General features: G+C 46.0%; 1 protein-coding gene across 8 annotated transcripts in view; it reads right to left on the bottom strand.

The window, feature by feature from the left end:
- Positions 1-18455, bottom strand: part of TBC1D8 (TBC1 domain family member 8) — an 84961-nt gene that overhangs the window by 61989 nt on the left and 4517 nt on the right. The window lies entirely within an intron of this gene.

Here is an 18455-nt window from a genome sequence, read left to right as displayed (position 1 = left end):
CAGTATGGTTTCGTGTTTTCCCACTTTATCCAATCTAGTATTACGATTATTTTGATGTTCACATGGTCTCTGACTTGGCCAGTGGGAGCCCCTTCAAGCTGGCTTCTGTGTCCTTTGGACATGTCCCCATTATTCCTTCTACTTTCTGGCATGATCAAATAATCCCAGTTCATCCTGCATTTTTCCTGCTCTAGCCCTGGAATCAGCCACTTCTCCTAGAAGTCCTGGTTCATTTAGTGAAGGATGGTATTTAAAAGCCAAGATCTGGGAGCCAGGCACATTTACTGCTCTGGGGGGTGCTTGCTCCCAGAGCCTTTCAGTGGACAGATATGTATGTATACGCATATATGTATGGGTATATATGTGTTTACATATGTATATACAAGTACACATTAACATTTTTATTTTTACACTGATTTTATACATAAAAACTGAGTTCACACCAGTACCTCCTCCAATGGCGATCCCATACCATATTGTTCATTCCAGTTTCTTTCCACATTTGCAACTCTCTTCTCCAACACCAAGGAACCTGGCTTCCATTATTCCTAATGTATTTACTTATCTGATCAATCCTCCTGTTGCTACCAAAGTCCCCTTTCTGACAGATGCCCTCTTCACCCTATTCAGGCTCCAACTGCCCATCCACCCCACCCATACAATCACCTTGATCTGTCCCACTTAATGGCTTGAGGGGAAGAAGGAAGGGTACATGAGTTTTTATAGCGATTGTTCCTTAAACTGCTCAGAATTTTTGCCCCCTTACTGCCTTGCTCTCAACTTACAGATAATTGAGCAGGGCTGAAAGCTGTCAGGTGGATTAAGGGACTGCTACTTTAACACAGAACAAGCACAGCTGCTTAGAGGGGGCTCTGTGATTAAAGGCACAGGCGGGGGAGGAGGAGGCAGGGTAAAGTTAAAGATGCATTTGTACAAGATTGATAAAACATGTTTGTCTGTCAAAGCCTGGAGGGGGTGAATGGTAGGGAAGTGGGTGGACACTAGAAAGGTGCTAAAAAACCTCACCCATCCCACATGCAGACTTAGCACTTCCCAATTTGAGATCAGTTGTAGAATCAGCATCTAGTTTGCTAATAAGACAAACCTGAGCAACATAAGAAGGAAGTGAGAAGGGTGGGAAATAACTTAGCATCAACACAACACAGAAGCAGTCTTTTTGACCGGAAAGAATGATTTTTTTTCTCTTCAAAACCCAGGAGCTTTTGCAATGGTCAGGATGTTTTATACCAACACAACCAACCTGGTACCGAACTTCAGGGGCGGGAAGGTGGGGAGGGCAGCAGTGAAGTAAAAAAGGGACTTCTAGCTTCAGCTCCACCCTGTAAAGAATTTGAAGTCCTCACGCCCATCCTAACAACGAGAAGCTGAGCAAACTCACAATCAGTAGTTTTCTGGGGCCCATCAGAGAACTAAGGTCACAGGTCAAAATCATAACCCAGAAATCTGGAGAGAAGGGACAATCCAAAGTCACAGCCAAGATCTGCTCACCTGAAGCAGAAGCCGCTGGGGCCATAAACTGGTAGGAACACTTCAGCAGTGGTTTTGACAAATTGGTGGGGTCTGAGTGTGGACTAGCAGGAAAGTCAGAAACTCCTGATGGCCACAGTCTTAGGGGGCCCCAAACCCATACAGTTTTTACCACCAGGTTCTCATTATGAAGAGCCAGGAAAACCCCCCACATGCTCGCCCAGGGGCAAGGGAAGAGTCCTCACAGTGCGGTGTCCTCAGAGCATTCTCCATAACACAGGCCTGCTCTCCAGGGGAAAGACTTTTCCAGAACCTTACCCCAGCTGGGCGAAGGGTGCTTCTCTGACTCCAACCTGCTCCAGTCTTCCAGTCTCACCTAAGTGGGGGGTGGGGGAGAGAAGCGTCCAAGAAACATTGTCAAGGACACATTCCAGGGACACAGACCCACTGAAAGACCGAGACTCTCTGATAAGATTTACAGGGCGCTTCTTCTCCCCATACTTTACCACCATATCAACAGACTCCGGCATGACAGCTGGAAGAGCTGAAAGACTCAGAGTCCATGTGAGGAGTTCGGGCTTTTTGGGTTTAAATGAGCTCTATGCCCAACATGGGGATTAAACTCATGACTCTGAGATCAAGAGTCCTCCGCTCTGGGGCGCCTGGGTGGCTCAGTCAGTTAAGTGCAGACTCCTAGTTTCAGCTCAGGTCATGATCTCGGGGTCATGAGATGGAGCGCCCCCTCAAGGTCCATGGTCAGCGTGGAGTCCGCTGAAGATTCTCTCCCTATCCCCCTCCCTCCTGGCACGCACACGTGTGCTCTCTCCTGCCCCCCACCAAATAAATAAATTAAATCTTAAAAAAAAAAAAGTCACATGCTCTACTGACTGAGCTAGCCAGCGCCCTGGAGTTCGTTCTTAAGGAAGCCCAAAGACAGACCAAAGCAAGGACACCTGAGGAATCTGAGAACCTCAGGCACCTGTCGCTACAACACACAAACACAGCCCAAGTCCTGGTCAGAAGCCCATAAAACTCACAGTAAAGAACTATTTCTTCAGTTCTTAGTACTCCACACATCCTGTCTGGCTTTCAGAAACAATTACAAAGCATGCCGAAGGCCAGAAAACACAGTCTGAAGAGACAAAGCAAACATGAGCAAAGGAGCCTCATGCATGACACAGACGAGATGCCTGGCCAGTACTCTCAGAACCATCAAAGTCATTAAAAACAAGTCTGAGAAATGGTCACAGCCAAGATGACAACTGCAGGTGAAGCGGTATCCTAAGAGGGACCCTGGAGCAGAAAAAGGCCAGCGAAATCTGAATAAAACATGGACTTTGGTGAACCATCACTGTGCTCGTTTTCTACTGCTGCTCTGACAAGTAACAAGCAACACAAGAGCCTGAAACAAAACAAACTTCTTATCTCACAGTCCTGTAGGTCGGAGGTCTGATACAGATCTCACTGAGCTAAAATCATGGTGTCAACAGGTACGTTCCGTTCTGGAGGCTCCAGGTGAGAATCCCTTTGCTTCTCCTTCCCAGCTCCCCTTATGTGGGTCCCAGCCCCTTCCTCCATCTTCAGAGCCAACACCACCACGATGAGTTCTTCTTCCAGCTTTAAAGACCCCTGTGATCACATTGAGCCCCGCTGTATAGTTCAAGCTCATCTCCCTATATTAAGGTCCGCTGATCAGCAACCCAACTCCACCTGCACCCTTCATTCCCCTTTGCCACGGAACCTAACATTCACAGGCTTGAGTCTGTTCTGCCCACCACCATAATCCACCAATATCAGCTCGTTCATTGTAATAAATACGCCACACTAAAACGTCAATAATAGGAGAAACTGGGTGTGGGGTATAAGAGAACTCCCTATACTACCTTCACAATGTTTCTGTCAATCTAAAACTGTTGTAAAAAATAGAGTTTAGTGGGGCGCCTGGGTGGCTCAGTCGGTTAAGCGCCTGCCTTCAGGTCAGGTCGTGATCCCAGTGTCCTGGGATCGAGTCCCACATGGGCTCCCTGCTCAGTAGGGAATCTGCTTCTCTCTCTCTCTCTAATTAATAAATAAATCTTTTTAAAAAAATAGAATTCAGTTTTTTAAAAAGTGACAAGGGGAGTCAGGACAGTCAGCGTCCACCTGCAGACAAGGGCCCCCCACATCTGCACAAATGCAGACTGTACCTGCAGAAGCCCCAGGAACAGACAGGCTCTGAATCCGGGGTAAACCAGAGCACAAACACAAGAGAAATAGCAGACAAGGGGCCAAGATGGCAGAGAAGATGCACAAGTGGGAGGCAGGTCAGTGAGAGTTCTCAGCAGGAAAACCAAAATGAGAAATGAAACATCAGGAAGAAAAATATAACCTTAAATTTCTGCTCAATGGTGAAGGAAAAAGGTGAGCGTGGCAAAGAAATCAAAGTCATGAGAAAATAGGGTTATGATGTCCACAAATTTCAAATGGGTCAAAGAGAAAAATATATTTACTTACATATCAATAAAGCAAATACATGGCAAAATGTTTACACATAACTGCTAACAAGGTACACAGCCCTACTTCCTGTCTTTTTATAAGGAAGCTGAAGACAACTCACACGGATGTCTTTGAGGCAATATTTATTTGCCAGGCTCAGGCTCATCGAAAAGAAAAAATACTGAAGTTGTACATAATGGTGTCCGTTTTATCATTAATCCTTTAGCCACCTCTGGAGGGAGGGATAGAGACGCTAAGGCTCTGAGCTGTAGGGACCACTGGCCCTTGCCAGTTCCAGCTCCAGAGCAGGCCTCCTCTCCCCCTGCTCTAGGGCTATCTAAGACAGGGCAACAATGATTTTCAGAAATGCTCCATCATCCACAAACCCACACTTCTCACTCCATTCAGACTGACTTGGCTCTCCCAAGCCCCGACTGGCGAAGTCTGCTCTGTCTCCACGAACGAATCCCCCCAGATGCAGGGCAGCCCCCATGGAGTATTCTGGTCTGCCTTCTGCAGCAGCTCCATATGGCTTGTCTGGCTCTACAGGAAAACCTTCCTGGCGGCTCAGGGAGTGCAACTCTCCTATTTTTAGGCTATTAGAATAACAACTCTGGCTGAGATAGATGTCGAGTGACAAGTTTTATAATTAGGGCCCAAAAGGGGCCTATGAATAATTTGCTTCTAAGTGATAATGCTGCAGTTCTTTCATTCTGGCTGCGTTTCATGCACACGGGTGGTACCAAGTTTAAGACGAAAGGGCCGCTACTGACATGGGACAGACAGGGACACTTGGAGAAGCCTGCCCACTGCCTGCTGGTTTGTATAACCTCTGTGTGGGGCCTGGGCCTTAACCACAGGCAGCAGGGGCAAAGTGCTCTGCTCTTACCAGCAAGAGCACCCTAGCGTAGTAAAACTCATTTAAAACACAGCAACACCCAGCCCCCGTGGAAAGCATTTTAAGGAAAATCAAAAAACAGAGAGCAGCCTATTTTTTCCCCCTGCACTGAAGAAAGCAGGTCTTCCTAATGGTGTTGGGCTTAGAACAGACCTCAGCAGCCCCAGGACAAAAAAATTCTTTTACTCCAAGAAAGAGCTTCTCATCATTACACACAAGCCATCAATGTGACGTACACCCACAGCACCGTAGTTCAGCACCATAGTCCAGGTGGGATGCTAAGTTAGTCTAGAGTTCTGACTTCACGTTAGGGCTGTTTGGTTTGGCTGCTAGTGCTGTTTTGGAGACTTAGGTGGAAAAGCAAATAAAGAACCAGGATAAAGGAAAAAACTTTTATTTGTGAAAAGTAATAAATAACCTAAAAGATCACACGAAGTCCTCTCTACTATCTTTGAAAAAAGAAGATAAATGTTGGGGATATTTGCATTCTCAACACGAGAGCTCTACCTATTCTAAGTAAAATTCATAATCCAAATTACTAGACTCCGAGTGGTTTTTTTTTTTTTACAAAGCATTTTATATAATTCAATATACCTCTTAGTGTGTGTTCCGTATGATTCCCGCTATTTTCAGAGTACAGTCGATCGGTGGGCAAAGCCACAGGGTAACTGAATCATGCAGGAAGCTCTAGCACCGGACCCTGGAGGAGCTCGGCTTTATAACTAAGTGGATAACCCAGCAGCCATGTGCCCATCACAGGGACAGGATGAGCCTGCCAAATCCACAACATGAGTCTGAGCAAGTGAAGGTCCAGAGAGGACAGCTTCAAGGGCACCACAAGGGAGGGATTCTGGCCCTGGCTCTCGAGAACAGGACGGGCAGGCACCAAGCCCCCACCTGCACGTTGCATCCCAGATACACGGGAACAAGGACAGCCACATAATGACCCTTTACCCTCCCAGGAAACCAAGACAGGATGGCTGGTACGGCGGCTACCTCTAATCAGCCAGGAGGAGTTACAATGCAGACTGACTGTCCTGTTCACGCTGGACTCAAGAGAGAGAGAATTCTTTTTGCCTTCACTCAAGGGCTGTGAAACTTCTTCACTGGGAACAGAATTTCAGTTTTTCAAGATGAAAAGAGCTCCAGAGACAGAGAGTGGCCATGGCTGCATAACAATATGAACTGTACGCTTAAAAACAGATGAGGGGGGCGCCTGGGTGGCTCAGTTGGTTAAGCGACTGCCTTCGGCTCAGGTCATGATCCTGGAGTCCCTGGATCGAGTCCCGCATCAGGCTCCCTGCTCGGCAGGGAGCCTGCTTCTCCCTCTGACCCTCCCCCCTCTCATGTGCTCTCTCTCTCTCATTCTCTCTGTCTCAAATAAATACATAAATAAAAATCTTAAAAAAAAATTAAAAAAAAAAACAGTTGAGGGGCGCGTGGGTGGCTCAGTTGGTTAAGCGTCCGACTCCTGATTTCAGCTCAGGTCATGATCTCAGGGTCGTGAGATGGAGCTCTGCGCGGAGTCTGCTTAAGATCCTCTTTCCCTCTACCCCTCCCCCTGTTCTCTTTCTCTAATAAATAAATAAAATCTTTAAAAAAAAATAGTTGAGATGGCTAATGTTATGTGTATTTTACCACAATTCTTTAAAAAAAGCATGACAATTCTAATGGTCAAATGTCCACAGTTGGGCTCCTAAAGTAAATACAAAAACAACTTTTCCTAACTCTATTCCCCAAGTGATGAATCATTAATGCATTTGAACATAAACGTGCTCTGTGTCCACACTGCTGAACCCTGACACGTTCTTCTAGTGGCTCCATAAATAATCCTTGGATGGGGACCAAGCCGCCTGCTTTGGCTCAGATGAACATAAGGATCCTGTCATAGTGAACCTCCGAGAGGGGTGACGTAATGTTCAAAGTGCATGACAACAAGAATCCTGCACAAAACACCATCATGAGAGCCAAACACAGTGACTGCCCTGCCTTAACAGACACATGTTGCCTACGGATATAATGAACACTATCTTGAAAATTCCCCAGCATTTCCATCCACTTGACCGGCCATTTATCTGGTCTTCTGGCACGATGGGTTATGTAAGGCAATTAGGATTAAATTCTTACAGTGCAGGAATGATTCAAGGCTATAAAATGAAAGGTAAGGGGCAAAAAAACAAGAATCAACAAAGAGGTTGACTTTAAGACCTGATACCATCTCCAAATGAGATGCTGGCCGCCAGGGGCATCTGGGAAGAATGGATGCCTGCTCCACCTCTGTATTTCCAAGCCCACCACAATCCAGGGTTGCCCAAAGCTCTTCCCTGGACACCGAAAGATCATTTTTGGTCCCTCCCAAAGGCTACCGAATCATCCTGATGGTTCTAGCCCCATGCTAACCTGCCCTTCCCATTCTGTCAGCCCTTTTCATGTATCTGTCACCCTCTTTTTTTTTTTTTTTGACATACAAAAAGGTATACATAATTAATATATGAGTTTGAAGATAAGTATACACCCATGAAACCATCACCACAATCTGTGCCATAAACATGCCCATCGCCTCCAAAAGTTTCCTCCCACCCTCTTAGTAACATGTAACATTGTGATAAGAACATCTAACATAAGATCTACCCTCTTAGCAAACATTTAAGTGTACAAGATTGTTAACTATAGGCATTATGCTGTATAGTGGATCTCTAGGACATGCTCATCTTGTATAACTGAAACTTGGTACCCTCTGACTCATTCCTCCCCGTTCTCTGCTCCCCCTAGCCCCTGGCAACCACCATTCCATTCTCTGCTTCCATGGGTCTCACTATTTTAGATTCATCATATCATATAGACGGTATTATGCAGCATTTGTCCTTCTGTGACTTTGTCCTCGAGGTTTATCCACATTGTTGAAAATGGCAGGATTTCCTTCTCTTTTAAGGTACTGCCACTCATTTTAACCCCAAACCTTCCTCCTTAGATTCCAGTAACCCCTAATCCACGAAGCCTAGAAAAACAAGTCAAAAAGTCATGTTATACTGGCCCTGGTCCAATCAAATGTAAGAGCAGCAGCTATACTCCCTTGCCAGTTTCTGCTGCTTCGAAAGAATCAAAATCCTTCTGCAAAACATCTCTGAACTCTCGATTTTGTTGAGAAACTATCTGCTTGGGTCAAGTCTTTAAACAGCCTGGTATACTCTGGCACCTGTGGACTTTTACAGTAGACTTCCTGTTTGAGAAGTAATAATTTATCACCTTTGACATCCTGTGTTTAACAAGCCCAGCAGGCATTATTACCTATACTCCCAAAATCACATTAAGAGAACCAGTTATAAAGAGAATCTTTTCCAGGGGTGCCTAGGTGGCTCAATCAGTTAAGCCTCGGCCTTTGGTGGGATCGAGCCCCCTCGTGGGGCTCCGTGCTCAGTGCGGAGTCTGCTTCTCCCTCTCCCTCTGCCCCTCCCCCTGCTCATTCTCTCTCTCCCCCTCTCTCTAATAAATAAATAAAGTCTTTAAAAAATATCTTTTCCAAAAATCTTCCCTAAAATAATAAAGTTTAGTCTCAATTTACCCTTCTAAAGCGATCTGTTCTTTTTTTCTTGATTACAAAATAAATACACATTTTGAACTACAGAAAACCACAAAGAACAACATTTATCTCACATCTTGCCACCTGACAATAACTTGGTATATGCCCTTTTGGCCTCCTTTCTAACTAGTCACAGATAAAGACTTCTCCGTTCCCACATCGGGGATACTGAAGATTGGAAGTGAAAAACAAGGCTGAGCATGAAGTCCAAAGAACTGTCCCTTCGTGCTCTGAAACAGTTACAGAAAGGTTGCTAAACTTGGTCAACAAGACTCATATGTGGTGCATAAACAAGTTGACCAGCCAAATTTCATTAAATGCAGCCTGCTGCCTGATAGCACCGCATGCTGTTAAAGTCACAATTCTGCCTCCGACTCGCCAACCACACTGGTGTTTAATGGCCCCGTACACACTTAAAGGCAGGAAATGGAGCTTAGAGGCATTCAAGGATTGCAGAAAAATAAATAAATAAGGTAAGGCAATAGTACCTCCTTTGCAAAATGGAAATCAATAGGAGAGTCAAAAGGGTCAGTGAAGCAAGACATTTCCATAGACCCAAGTTCAAAATGAAAGACAGTACTTTTGCTGGATTCCAGCTCCTCGCCTGGAAAGAGCCCCCTGGGAGGCTATAAAACTGCAAACAAGGCTTAAAAGGGATGAGTCCGCCTGTTTCATCAGGCTTACCAAACGACATGCATTTCAATACAGCAACTCATGCAATTTTTAAGACACGTTTAGTGCCAGGCACACTGAAGCTTGATTAACCCTTCCCCAGAAGTAAAGTCTTGTCATCATCGCTAAACTACAGCCATGAGGCCACAGTGGGTTCCATTCATCTGGAGAGTATGCAGGTATACCAAAAGAGGTCAAGCTTAGCACACCGCTGTTTGACACGATTATTCACAATACCCTTTACTACCCTGCGATAAAGCCCATACTTCTGACTTTGGTTTCAACATTTCTGTCCTTGATAACAAGTCTTTTTAGGCATCAAATTACCCCTAATTTGCTATTACTAAATGTTAGATGTTTATAACCTATACAAGTTTCTAACTTTAAATGCACGTACCGAGGGAAAGGCAAGGAACCCCTTATCAGTTCCCAACACCTGGCGTACCTGGCTCCTGGTGTGCCTTTAATAAACATTTGCTTAATAAATCCTCTGAGTAAAATAAAATCAAAGAACACAGGTCTTTAAGTTCACTTGAAAGAAATTATTTTTTCCTATGCTACAAGTAGCTGGAGTTTTGTTCACTGTGGATTCTGAGCTTGAAATCCGATTACTCAGAGTCTGCCATCTGTCAGTCTTTCCGAGACTTACAATAGACCAACAATTGCATGGTTCTGTTGCAGAACTCCACTAATCTTATCTTAGACCAGGCAGGAGGTAAGGGTTTCAGTAACTAAATTTATCTCAGGGATTAAGTAGATTTTCTTATTTTTTGTTTTGTTTTGCTGTTAGCAGAAAGCACACAGCCCGGAAGCCCCAGCCTGTACTAAATACATACTCTGAGATGCTGAGCCCTCCCTTCTAGAGGATCAGACAGATGGTAATTTAACCATTAATGCAGGAAAGGCAGAAAAAGGACAACAGGGCCAGCTAGAGAGGAAGGAGAACATCCGATCTCCCCAAGAACAGGTGTTCCAGCCCATGGAAATAAGGAAGTAGATTTACTCCTATGGCCCATGGTCTGCCTTCCCCATCAGGTGACACTCCTATAGACCCGGTCTGTAAGAAGCCACCAGTCCGCACATGTCACAGAACATGTTGCCATCTTCAGGTCCTAAGAAAGCCTTGGTACAGGGCTTAGGCATGTGTGGGTCATGACAGGGTCCAAGGCAGAATCGGGGAAGAAAGGGACAGAGGATAAAAATGACAGCTTACCCCTGTCTCTACAGCCATCACACATCATGGAACAGTGGTCACCTAGCCCTTTAGAAAACGTTTCTTTCTGAACCCAAGATGCCCATCTACCAATGTCCATGGGCTGAGAGCCACTGGGGAAAAGCAAACATGGAGCCAGTAAATAGGGGGGGGGGGGGGGAATCAAATTAAATTAAAATTTAATCAGATCGAATGGAGACGCCTTAGCAGCTGTAATTTACTTTCTCAGACTCATGGATGGCTCTTTATTACAGGAGTTTTCTACTGGGAATTCTGATTTTGAAATCTGACTATTCAAAGCCTTCCTCACTTAGGAAGAGCTGCTGCAGCCTTCAGACTCTGGATCCCTGCAACAAGCCAGTGCAGAGCGCTTGTTGGCCAAACGCTCTGACATTTATTCTCCAGACATCCACCCCGTGGTAATGACAGAACCAGGACATCGCATGACCTGGCTCTTCCATTCAGAGCACTTTTGTGTTGGAGAAGCTGGCCACCAGAAGAAACCAGGTTAAGTCCTTATCACATAAGGCTGAGGACATAGGAGGATCCCAAGAGACAAGCAACTTTCAGCAGGGTGTTGGTTAGCCAAGACCTAAAAGGCTTCTCTTTATATCATTTAAGACAATTTTAAGTTGTTAGAGCAGTAAGAGTGGACGTAAAAATAAATACAAGAAAAGTCCCCATTCAATCCCACCGGTTCAACAAATCAAACTAACTTCACGTTTCTGTGCTTCCTCCTAGCAAATGGATGATATTTATTTCACTGAGAAAGGTGAAGTGGGTTGCAAAGTAATATGTTAGTACTCAACCGGTCTCAGAGAGCTGAGTAATATCCACAATGTCCTGAGAAGACCCAGAAGACTCATGGACTCCATTCCACAGGAAGCCCCAAAGAACCCTCAGTTGATCTAAACTAGAGAACCCATATATTCAGGAGTCACAAAGTCCTGGGTTTAAATCCCGACTCTGTCCCTTACTAGCTGTGTGGCTTAGATAAGTGTCCTCACCTCCGTCACTCTCTGTTTCCTCCTATGTCCAGTGAGGTCTGCATGGTTCTTGAAACATATGCAGAGTACCTGTTACAGACTGAGTTGTGTCCTCCCACAAAAGATGCTGAAATCCTAACCCCCAGGTCCTCACGATGTGACCTGACTTGGAAATTGGGTCTTTGCAGATGTCATTAGTTAAAATGAGGTCATACTGGGCTAATCTGACTAGTGTCCACATGAGAAGACACTCAGGGAGAATTCCATGTGACACTGAAGGCAGAGATTAGAGCTGTCCCGCTGCAAGGAACCTCAAAGACTTTCAGCCATCACCAGAAGCAAGGAAGAGGCAAGAAAGGATTCTCCTATGGGCGTCAGGGAGCATGGCCCACTAACTTCCTGATTTAGAGCTTCCAGACCCCAGAACTATTGTTCTGTTGTCTTAAGCAACCCAGTTTGCGGTTCTTTGTTACGACAGCCCTAGGCAACTAATGCACTGCCCCACTCAGCGAGACTTCCTACTGGTCCGAGTGCACGCATGCAAAGAGGGAGAGAGTGTCCAACATACAATGTACGACCGTCTTTCTGGACCCAAAGTGGATTGCATAACCAAGATCTATTTACTAATTGTTAACATTATTTATTTTATCTATTGCCCTGGCTTGTCAATAATCTAAGCATACGAAAAGACAAATTCAGGGAAGAGGCAACCATTCATTCAAAGTCTACGGCAGTTGCTTAGAGGGAAAAACATTTTTTAAGCCTTTAGAAGAGTGAACACCTTGGAATTTGCCTGTATGGGGAGGTGAGGGAGAGAGCCCCCTGCATGGAAGCTGTAGAGTCTGCTCCTGGTAACTTCCTCGTGATCAACATAAACACAATGCTTATTCGAAGAAGTTCCTGAAATGGCCGAAGTTACAGTTATTGTGGTTCCCATTGGTCACAGTCATGCTTAGGTGAGGACTGGGCCCACTTCAATGTGGGGGGCAGGGGGCTCTCACTGCTCCTGGCACATGGCCAGGCCCCCAGGCCCCACCCAGAGACTCCAGTCCTATGGACCTGGTTAGGGCCTGGCCTTGGCATTTCTAAGTGCCCTCAGGGGGCCTCATGTGCAGAGGGGTGGAGGGCTGCTGGCCATGCATCTTCCAGCCCCTGGTCCAAATCTTTTCTACTCCACAGAAACGTGCAGTACCCCCTTCACATGAAGACCCCTCCAGCCAATGGGCCTGAAGGGACAGGGAAGCAAGGAAGGTGGGTACAAACTACTCTACTCACAGATTCCTTCACAACAGCCCCTCGTCCCTATGTCTTGGCAGACTGAGGAGCCCACATGTCCTCTCCACCCACGTGTCCCGTCTCCATCTGCCATGTTGCTCCCTTCCAGCTGGCCTCAGAAGAGACACAAGCCCCCCATTCATATTCCTGACTCCTTCCCTCCTGGACCCAGTTGCATTAATGACCCCTCTGAATCTGAAACAGGTGTTCCCAGAGCACCTGGGTGGCTCAGTCAGTTGAGCATCTGACTCTTGGATTCGACTGAGTTCATGATCTCAGGGTCGTGAGATCAAGCCCCATGTGAGGCTCCGCAATCAGAGTGGAGTTGGTTTGAGATTCTCTCTCTCCCTCTCCCTCTGTCCTACTCCCCACTCGCTCTCTCTAATCAATCAACCAATCAATCACGTGTTCCCTCCAATCTTTGGCTTCAATGCAGAGTAGCTGCATAGGGGAGCTTCCAAAATACTGATGCCTGGGCCGGGCCCCGGAGTCTGGTGTAATTGGTCTGGGGTGCTGCCCGGGCTCCCCTGTGATTCAGCTGTGCAGGCTGACTGAGAACCACCACCCCAGGATCTTTCTCCAGATTCCTTAAGACTCTTGACCCTGCTATTTTGCCCTTGAGCTGGTGATTCCGTTTGCTCCCTTCACCTTGAAAGTTGCAGAAAAGTGAAACACATTTACCACCCCCTTTCTTCTTTACCCATTCCATCTGGCCTCCATCCAGACAATTCTTCTGCGGGGGTCCCTGAAAGGACAACGACCATGTTTTGACACATCACTCATTCCACTCAAGCCTTAATTTTCTTATTGTAAAATGAGGATAATAACCCCCCTTACTGGTCACAGTAAGGACCAGATAAAACAAAGACAATGTATACAAAGATGTCTCTCTCCATAAAACAGGCAAAATAACCCAAGTAAGCAAAGGATTGGTGTGGAATCCTGGTCTCCTGTCCTCCTGGCTGCGCCTGGCCTCCCTTGTGCCTTTGTTCAGGGGCTTGTCCCCATGGTTCAGGGAGGGTCCCTGACTCCTGCCATAGGCAGCACCAAGGGGAGGGAGGGGCAAGAGGCCAGCAACAGGGATGCTCTATCATCGGAAAGCCAGCTCCTCCGACCAAACAGGGCTGACAGGAAAACCCACACATGCTGAGGGCCACCCTGACCCTTCTCAGCCATTGCTCCCAGTGCAAATCCTCTCTCACACACCCTCAGGGACAGGCCTTCCTAGGCTCTGATCTGCATCTGTCCACCTGTCCCGTACATCTCAGGATTAGCCGCGGGTGACTCCACGGGCTCTCAATCCTGCCTGAGCACTGGAATCACCTGGAGAGATTTCAAATCCTAATCCAGAGATGCAAGAGGTGTGTGGTGCGGCCTGGGGTGGGGGCTACTGAGAACTCTCCAGGATCCTGAATCACTGGTTCAGGCCTATTATTTGCACAATAAGCAGGGGCCTTCATTATCTGATGAAGCTGCTAAAGAGAACAGAAAGTGAAGGTAAGGATAAACCAATCTACAATAGCCAAGACATGGAAAAAACCTAAGTGTCCATCAACAGATGAATGGATAAAAGACACGGAATAATACACACACAAACACAGACACACATAGACACACACACACACGTACACACAATGGAATATTATTCAGCCAAGAGAAAGAAGGAAATCCTACCATTTGCAAATGGATGGACCTTGAGGGCATTATGCTAAGAGAGAAGGCAGAGAAAGACAAACACTGTATGGTATCACTTACATATAGAATCTAAAAGAAGCTGTACCCATAAAAACAGAGTAAATTGGTGGTTACCACAGGCTAGAGGGTGGGGAAATGAGCTGTTTAAGGATACACATATGCAACTAACAATTTCTGGAGAGCTAATGCACAACATAGTGATTATAGTCAACAATACTGTATTACAAACTTCAAAGTTGCTAAGAGACTAGATCTTAATAGTTCCCACCACAAAAAAGAAATAATAATTATGTGACAGGACAGAAGATTTAGCTAACATTACAATGGTAATCATATTGCAATTTACAAACGTATTAAATCAGCACATTGTAGACCTTCTACAGTGTTATATATCAATTATATCTCAATTTTTAAAAAATAATAAACCAGTCCACCTGTAGGGGAAAGCCACCTGTTAGTCTCCTTAGTAAAATAACTAAATGCAAAAGCACAGAAGCCCCATGCAAGAAATCCCAATCTCAGCAGAAACACTGGATAAGAAACAAAGTCCCAGGAAACCCCTGGACAGACCCAAGGACACAGTGGACAGCTGATTCATGTGTGACCCTAACACAAGCTTGCCCTCTACCAGGGCATGGGCTAAGGGCATATGGTCTTTGGAAAGAAGGCATTCAGAGGGCATGAGCACATACACACACACTTGTATACATGGAAGAACTTCTGAGTGAGACAGCTATGCCTTACAGCTCAGAAACTGATATCTATTATTTTTTTAAAGATTTTATTTATTTATTTTAGAGAGAAAGAGAGTGTGTTCGCGAGCAGTGGGGAGGGGCAGAGGGAGAGGGAGAGAGAATCTCAAGCTGACTCTGCAAGGAACGCGGGGCCCCATACAGGGCTCAATCTTCACGACCCTGAGCTCATGACCTGAGCTGAAATCAAGAGTCAGATGCTCGGGGGCATCTGGGTGGCTCAGTTGGTTAAGCGACTGCCTTCGGCTCAGGTCATGATCCTGGAGTCCCGGGTTCGAGTCCCACATCGGGCTCCCTGCTCAGCGGGGAGTCTGCTTCTCCCTCTGATCCTCCCCCTCTCATGCTCTCTCTCTCTCAAATAAATAAATAAAATCTTTAAAAAAGAGTCAGATGTTCAGCTGACTTTGCCACCCAAGCACCCCACTGATCCCTATTATTATAGTGAAATGCTAGCAATCCATTGAAGGGTTTTTAATTTTGTTTTAACTTCTTAGCCTTTCTGAAATTCAGCAGCCCAGAAATATTGAACTTAGAAGTCACATGACAATACTGACCAGCTTCACCTAAGAGAGTCTATGACAGAGCAAACCTCCATCTCCCCTGACGGAATACAGTAAAGCGTCTCAAATCACCAAGGAGCTCTTTTGAGAGGAAAGAAAAATAAAGTCAGAGAAAAACAATGCCAAAGAGCGTTACTGAAAAAGTACAAAGCAATACCACAGTCTAGCCTTTATAACATTGTTATCAGCGGTGCCTATGTGAATACAAGCCATTTCAGGCCCCCCACCCTCAGCCCCACCCCCACGCTGTGGATATCATTACTGCTGTCATCAGCTAACACCTATCACACATACAGCATGTGCCAGGGGCTGCAACAAGCTCTTCCCACTCATTACCTCTGTTTAAGACTCTCTATGCTGGGACGCCCGGGTGGCTCAGTTAAGCATGGACTCTTGATTTCAGCTCAGGTCATGATCTCAGGATCGTGAGATCAAGCCCCACACGGAGCCCTGCAATAGGCTCCACACTGAGCGTGCAACCAGCTTAAGATTCTCCCTCTCTCTCTGCCCTTCCCCCTCCCAATACACGCTCTCTCTCTAAAAATATTAAGAAAACATTAAATAAGAAAAAACGGCTCCTTATGCCAACGGTGGGCATGGTTTTAACCCCTAAGGCTCAGAAAGATTATGTAGCTGGTACAAGGTCACGCAGCAAATGAAGTGGGGGAGGAGTCAGGATTCATATACAGGGAAGATGTCCCCAAACCAGCATCTTTTACCTCCTATGCTTAGACTAACAGCCTATGCTTTTAAGATTTTATTTATCCATTTGAGAGAGAGAGCATGCGTGTGTATGAGTGGGGGGAGGGGCAGAAGAAGCAGACTCCCCACTGAGTGGTGAGCCCAATGCGGGGCTCAATCCCAAGACCCCAAGATCACGACCTGAGCCGAAGTCAGATGATTAACTGACTGAGCCACGCAGGTGCCCCTAACAGCCTGTGCTTCTGAGCAGACCAACTCATGTTCCCAGAAGGGAGAACAGAAGGGCAACATAGGCGCCTGGCACTAGCAGGCTACTTGCTAAATGAGGAATCCTTGAAAGGTAGGCAGGCATAGCCCTGGGCAGTCACTTCACAGAAGGGGAAAGAAGGTTTCCTCAGGAAACATCCACACACACACACCCCATGCCATCACAGAGATCCCTGAACCCAGCGAGAGCCCCTAGGGAGCAACACCTACACTCCCAGGTCCTTAGGAAGAGAAGGGTCTGAAAGGAGTCCGTACCTGGCACCTACCACCAACATGTCCGCTACACCGCTTGGGCCAGCAAGAGCCAGGCTGAATTTCTGCAATTGCTTGACTCTTTCATTCAACCAAGCAAAATGTAGGCTGTCTGTTCAGGAGTGAATTCCATATCCCACAAGAAAAGCTAGGGAGAAAATATGGAGTAAGTATGACTACTGTCCTGGCATGGCATACTGTCTCCTGCAGGACTACTCACGAAATCCAGTCGCTGGTAGCAATGTGAGCTCTCGACACCACCAAGGAGATGATCAGAGGGAATGATTATGAGCTACAATCATCATCCACATCCTAAAAGATGGGGAAAACAATCCTAGCGACAGGTAGTATGTGTGCTGAGGACCATCCAACTAGAACAGGGGCCCAATTCATCAATACCTACATATTTTTTAAGCACTCGCCCTTGGGAAGAATGCACACAGGCCTCTGAACCATCCCCTGCGAGAGGGCCATGATGTGGAAGAACAGAGTGTTATTTATTCACTAACCCGGTGACCGTGAGCAAGTCATTGTTTTAACAGCTTGGCACAGTGTAGTACTAAGTGTCAACAAAAGTTAAGATGCTGGGAGTGACAGCAGGCCACCTCTCCAGTCTTAAGTTCCTCATCCAAAACACAAGGGTCCCGTTCACAGATGGGCCTGAGCAAGCCCACTGCGCTGACATCCCTCAGGCAGCCTGGGTGGGGTGGGGTGGCGTGACAGGGGCAGGAAGTAGGTGTCTGGAGGGAGGCTGAGTAAATCACACAAACACACAAAACATGCTGCGACACATTTTCTAGTGCTATTACTCTGTGAAGTAAAAAAACAAGATACGAAACTGCATGTCCCTATGAGCGCAATGGTATAAACGAAATTCACGGATAAAGCTAGAAAATCAATTCAAAAACGTTAACTGTGGGATTTGGGGTTTTCTCTTTTTTTCCCCTATTTTTTTCCAATTTCCTACAATTAGCATTTATTTATAAGACAGTGGGAGAAAGCATCACTACAAAATGTTTTTCGTGTTTTCTTTTCTAATTTAAAGAATGAAATTATGACCAGAAATAATCTTTAAAGGCTTTAAAATAACTTCTTTAGGGGTGCCTGGGTGGCTCAGTCAGGTCAAACATCTGCCTTCAGTCCTGGGATCGAGCCCCACATCGTGCTCCCCTCTCAGCAGGGAGTCTGCTTCTCCCTCTCCCTCTGTGTGCTCCCTCTCTCTCAAATAAATCAATCTTTAAAATAAAATAAATTTGGGCGCCTGGGTGGCTCAGATGGTTAAGCGTCTGCCTTCGGCTCAGGTCATGATCCCAGGGTCCTGGGATCGAGTCCCACATCGGGCTCCCGGCTCAGCGGGGAGCCTGCTTCTCCCTCTGACACTCTCCCCTCTCATGCTGTTTCTCTCTCGCTCGCTCTCTAAAAAAAATAAATAAATAAAATCTTTAAAAAATAAAATAAAATAAATTTAAATTAAATTAAAATAACTTCTTAAAACAAAACATTACCCCCAAATTTGGAAGCTCGGTGCACCAGTGTTCTCAGGGCACACCTCACGTCAGCATGCTGCAAGCCCTTCACGGTGGTGCCAAATGTTGGTCAGAGTGTAAAATAAAATGTGGTGGTTTTTTTTTTTTTTTTTT

The sequence above is a fragment of the Leptonychotes weddellii genome, chromosome 10, assembly GCF_054177405.1.
Source record: "Leptonychotes weddellii isolate Sample4059 chromosome 10, ASM5417740v2, whole genome shotgun sequence".
Taxonomy (NCBI): Eukaryota; Metazoa; Chordata; class Mammalia; order Carnivora; family Phocidae; genus Leptonychotes; species Leptonychotes weddellii.
The sequence above is the reverse complement of the archived record's forward strand: the minus strand, read 5'-3'. Positions and strand labels throughout refer to the sequence as shown.